A 6,000-nucleotide genomic window follows, 5' to 3' on the forward strand; every position below is an offset into this window, starting at 1 on the left:
AGACGCCAGGCGCAGGTGCTGGGAGGCCAGCCGGGCACGCTGGTCCCGGATTCACGTCTTCTGATCATTTACACGTTCTGGCTTTGTCTTCCTCTACACCTTCCCTCCCTGTCCGATTCCAGGCATGGGGTCGCCCAAGGTTAAGTGGCTACCACAGGTCACCAGGCGTCAAGAATGTGAGGAGGAATTCGAAATACCATCCATCCATCCATCCATCCATCCACTCAGTGACTACTTCTCCAACACCTACCAGATGCTATTACAGTTGATAGGTAGGTAGGTAGATTGTCGCCTCTGGGTGTGTTTTTGTCCCGCTGAGACTCCACTGAGGGTGAGGGACATGTCTGTTTCCCCAGGACCTCCTCCCCTGACCCAGTGAGTGGTACTGTCACTGCAATAAGTGCGGAGACAGGAAAGATGGTTTAAGGGTGGGGCTATAACAGAAAGAAGCCACGGACACGGCGGCACCTGAGCTTGACCCCGAAGGAAGCGTGGGCTTGGGGCTGGTCCGCAGAGCACCGTCCATCCAGACTGTCCGTGCCACCAGACTCTGGGACTGAAGGCGGACACGGCACGTTGGGGGTCATGGGGAAGACATGTCCAGCCAGGGCCCCCTTCAAAAAGGCATCTCATCCTTTCCCCACGGGCTAGCAGGCAAAGAGAACACATTCATTCGCTCCCACTCCGACCCACTGCTGTGTGAAGGGCTTGGCTCCTAAGCTCCCTGGGCCAAGCGCACCCGGCCCCCTGGGCTCGTGGCTCCCCGGCTCGTGCTCTGCTCTCCAAACCCAGACTCCCTGAAGAATCCACGCACACAGGTGTTTCCAGGCGTCCCCGGAAGGTGACTGTCACCTCTCACACACGGCCGACCGGGGGTGCGCAGCTGCCCTCCCTACCCCAACCCACAGCCGCTGTGCACAGCGGGTTCCGCCAGCCCCACCACCTCCCGCTGTCTCCCGTCCCTGCCTTCACTCCCGGCCCCCATTTCTGGATGGGGCAGGGTCCCGCAAGGAGACAGAGACCACCAGGTGTTTAAACAGAGAGGATTTCATAGGAAGGATTCTTCACTGAAACCAAGACAGTGAACAGAACTCAGGTACCACTGAGCTGGCGACTGCACCTCACTCCCGTATGGCAAGACGGGGCTAGGGAAGAGACTGGCATCTAGATTGGAATTACTAAAGCACGTAGAAGCCTGGAGGGGGACCTGGCAGAGCTGGGACCAGATGTAGCTAGGGGCGAGGTGGGGGGGGCAGCCAGCTGGTGCTGGGGGCTCTGCCTTCAGAGGGTGCCCCTGGGGCTGAGGCCCAGACTTGGAGGGGGGCATGCCAGACGCTTGTGTGATGTTCTGGCTGGAGAGTGGACAGTGCAGCTCGTGCTCCAAAATGGAAAACGGGAAAACTGCAACGTGGACTTGCCGGCTGATCTGGGAGGGGGTGGCCTCCACGGGGAGGAGAAGCCCAGTGAGGCGCTGCTCACTGTTGCAGGAGGCGGACCTGGTTGCACTGCTTCCCCTCCCGCCTTCCAGTCTCTCGCGCGCCCCCTGGTGGCAGAGCCTATTCAGGCTGCTGGCAAAGGAGCAGCGTGGTTTGCAGAGTCCCGCTCGTTGTCACAGAGCCACAGCTCGCTCCCCGCGGGCATCCGAGGTGTCCCCTTGCTGACAGCATCACACAGGGTCCCCAAAGCAACAAAGCCCGAAGAGCACTATGACAGTGGGAAGCATGCCGTGTCCTATTTTGTGCAAAGAGCTGCTGTGGGACTTTCATCTTTCACGGCTCTGAGCGGGACACAGACTCGGTCCCTGAGGACGGGTGTGAGGACAGATACAGGTAAGGGACGCCAGGGGGGACACAGAACACATCCTCCCGTCCAGGGACAGAGGCCATGCGACAGGGTCAGCGGCCGTGCAACAGGGACAGACTTGTATCAAAACAGAAATGCCTTCTGGAGAGAAATCATCCTTTGAGGCAAATTGAAAACTGGAGGAATTTGCTCCCCAGGGACAGAACCCATCGGAATCCCAAGGACAGATACTGCTTGGGACCAAGGCGGGCCTCGTACAGCCCAGATACTGCAAGGCCGGCCGGCAGGCAGGTGATGGCTGTCCTTCCCAGCTGAGAGCCAAGGAAACGGAGGCACAAGGAGTCAGACAGTCAGACAGGCGGTGGTGGTAGAACACCAGCACTTTTGGTTCCTTGGTCTGCTGGCCCCAGCGAAGGAGGAGAGGGAGGCTGCAGGGGCTGAGCTGCCCACTCCCCCCGTCCCCCTCCTGCAGAAAGCTCAGTCTCAGGCAGGGCCGGCTCCCCAGCCCCAGGGCCCTGCCAGCTGGGAGCCGAAGGGCAGGGACGGGCTGGTGCGTAAGGGGCTGCTAATTGCTCTGCCTGCAACTCTGGGCAGAGCGTTTCTGGGACTGCAGAGCCCTGACACGGGAGGAAATGCCAGTGGAACATTTTTGATGAAAAATTCAGCTCACTGAAATGGGAAATAAGAAAGTTTTCTCTCCGCCAAAGTGGAATTTGAAAGAAAGAGACAAAGAGAACCATATCAGCAGCATGGCTAAGCGTTCTGCTGTCCTCACAGGAAAACTTTTTTTTTTGCATAACCAGGAAGGATGTCTCGCTGTGCTTTGCTCTTCACAATCTATAGAATTTGAACAGAGGTGGGGAGACACTTGGGTTACCTGGAATCGATGGTAAATTTGATCTCATCACCGCCACCTTCCCTTTCAAACATTTATTCTACAGATATTCGTCGGGCAATTATCAAAAGCCAAAGCACTGTGCTGGGTGTGGAGATAAAAAAAAACATACAACAGACAATGCTCTTTTCTCCTGGGGGTGTATAGGTGGTACTCGAACATTAGATGAAAAGAAAAAGTGGCCGACACATTTATATCTACAAGTGGAGGTGCATTCCGTATTCGTCAGGGTCGGACCAGGAAGAAAGAAACTCGGCGCATGCACAGAGCACAGGGAACCGAATGCAGGGGGGTTGTTACCTACATGAGTGATGGGAATGCTGAGAAGCGGGACAGTGGAGGAACCCAGAGATTGCCAGCAGCAGGAAGCCACTCAACACAAGGGACAGAGAAAGGAGGTGCTATCATCAGAGTCCAGCACCTGAGGACATCTGGGAGAGGGGAACTGGAACCAGGTAGGAGCTGCCCAGGCAGGACTGGGCCCACGGGGTGAGTGGGTGTCAGGAGTGAATAAGACACAGGGGAACTTCAGCCCCTGTGTAGGTAAAATCAAAGCCAAGGGGGGAAGAGACCCTGTACCCCTTCCTCCTGCCTCTCTGACATCTATCAGCACTTCCAGGAGGCTGAGCCTCTGTGGAAGCCGGGAAGCAGGGGAGTCTGGGAAACGCAGTCCACGGGGGTGAGTCCCCCAGAGGCAGAGAGTGGGCTGAGGGAAAGGGCAGGAGAAAGGATCAGAGGGCCCAGAGGCCAGGAAGAAACAGCACTCATTCTCTGAAGGAAAAGAACAGTCTTGTGGGGAAGAATTAAAGGGGATAATGTTGTTAAATTAAATGATCGTGGGAGGCCTCTTTGAGGCAGCTAACTTCAAACGAAAGATTATAAGGAGCTATCCAAGCAATGGGGTGTGCGCAGGGAAGGAAGACCTTCCCAGCACGCGCAAAGGCCCTGCGGTCGGCTGAACGGAGGAGTCGGGGCAGGAGTGTAGAACGTTGAGGGTGGGGATGTGGCTGAGCCTGGGGACGTGAAGAGGGTTTCGGAGAAGGAAAAATTCACAGCTGACTTCCTTCAATAGAAAGAGGATTTTAGTCCCTGGCTGGCATAGCTCAGTGGATTGAGTGCAGGCTGCGAACCAAAGTGTCGCAGGTTCGATTCCCAGTCAGGGCACATGCCTGGGTTGCAGGCCATGGCCCCCAGCAACTGCACATTGATGTTTCTCTCTCTCTCTCTATCTCCCTCCCTTCCCTCTCTAAAAATAAATAAATAAAACCTTAAAAAATGCAAAATATTTAAAAAAATGTTTAAAAAGAGGATTTTAAAAAGTTGTTTTTTAAGAAAAACTCAGCATCTGTTTACCTTTAGACAAAGCAAAGACTAAAAACCTCCCAGTGTTCTAGGAATACGCGAATACATTTCCCCTGTGACTGGGCTCAGGGTGGATCCTTCAGAACCCATGAAGCTGTGCCCTGACAGGGGCTGCGAAGGAGCGTTTAATACTCGAGACTGATTTTCCTGGGTCAGTGTTTCCCCAGGTCCCGTCGGCGACGATCCAAGGAAATGAGAACAATTCTCGACTCCACTTCCACCGCGGCCGCCACCACGGCGTGCTCACACCCCCTACTCTCCCCTTCTCCGGGCCCCCCCAGACTCACTGAAATGCCTGTGAAAGTTTGACCTGTTCCAGATGCACTTAAAGCCATACTTTTATGCACAGGTAATCTTATTTTATACTTCTTGGGAACACACCTTAATCGGTCTTAAGTTTTAAGAAGGTGGAATTCTTAGGTATAGGCTGTTCCCTAAACTGGGAGCTTCCATGGTGCTGGCGCATGCCATGAAAGCACAAACGCGTGCCATTTTTATGAGCAATCATTTGGTAGATGATTGTTTTGTTAATTTTTTTTATTCAAAAAACCTTAACTGTGGAGACAGAACAGTGTTCATCAATGTGGGCATTAACAACACACTAGGAAGTTCCATTTCCAGCCACGATGGAGTGACTGGAGCCAGACCTATCTCCTCACTGGTTGGAACTAGGGAACTGAACAAAATATACAGGGAAACAGTTTTCAGACACCGGGCAACACTCATCTTGGAGGAGAAGATTGAACAGGATGGGCCTATCCTCACCCTGGCTTTCTGTCTGGAGGTGCTTTCTGCAGGGAAGGGGACCCCCACAGAGCACAGCTCTTTCCGAGCTGAAGGGGCAGAAGTCGTCGCTCAGAAAAGAGGAAGGGGCTGGGATTTGCGAGGCATGGTATCGGAGAGGGAGAAGCTGCTCAAAATGAATAAATAGCTTCAGAAAAGTGCACAGGCATCCCCCTGAGTCTCTTGCGGCTTCCTGAATCGCGTAAGCACCGAGTGCAGATCCACGAAGCTGAGAAAAGGAGAACGAGGGTGCAGTGAGCCAAACGGTCCACAAGGCTCCCGCAGGGCTGGGAGGTGGTGACATTCCATCAGCGGGAATGGAGACTCAGACTCTCGGGTCCTCAGTAGTGAGTCACAGCTTAGCAGGGGAGCCACACTAATCTGATACTCAAACCTACTCCTGACCCACCCTGGGAAAATTTAAAAGCATAAAAATAAACCTCAGGAGGATGAAGATGATCTGCAAGTAACTTAACTGCCTGCCATTAAAAGGCTCAACACCCTTTAAAGGTACACAACAAAACCTAGCACCCAACAATGTCAAGTTCACAATGGACAGCAGCCAGTCAAAACTTACTAGGTATAGAAAGAAATAAAACTGAGAATCAAAGCCTAGAAAAAAATCAGGTAGTGGAAACAGCCATGGCAAAGAGAGATCTTTAAAACTATCATTATAAATGCTTTCAAGAATTCAGAGGAAGGCAGAGATACTATAAGCATAGAAATGGAAGATATAAAAAAATCATATAAAACTTGTACAGATGGAAAGTAAAATATCTGAAATGAAACATACACTAGAAAGGGCCAGCAGTAGATTAGACACAGAAGAAAAATGTTCACTGAACTTGAAGACACTGATCTTGAAGATAGAAACTATTTAAGATAAAGCACGATGGGGTAAAAAAGACTTTTAAAATATAACAGAAGAGTGACCTGTGAGACAACACCAAGCAATCTGACATATGTGTATGAGAGTCTCAGAGGAGATGGGAAGAACAAAAAAGTTTTTTGAAGAAATAGCCAAAAATTTTCAAATGCAATGGGTATTATAAACCCACAGATCTAAGAAGTTCAAGAGATGTCAAGCAGAATCAACACAAAGAAAACCACACTATGATATTACATTGTAGTTTCTGAAAACCCATGATTAAAAGAAA

The sequence above is a fragment of the Phyllostomus hastatus genome, unplaced genomic scaffold (assembly GCF_019186645.2).
Source record: "Phyllostomus hastatus isolate PE091 unplaced genomic scaffold, TTU_PhHast_1.1 phas_scaffold_129, whole genome shotgun sequence".
Taxonomy (NCBI): Eukaryota; Metazoa; Chordata; class Mammalia; order Chiroptera; family Phyllostomidae; genus Phyllostomus; species Phyllostomus hastatus.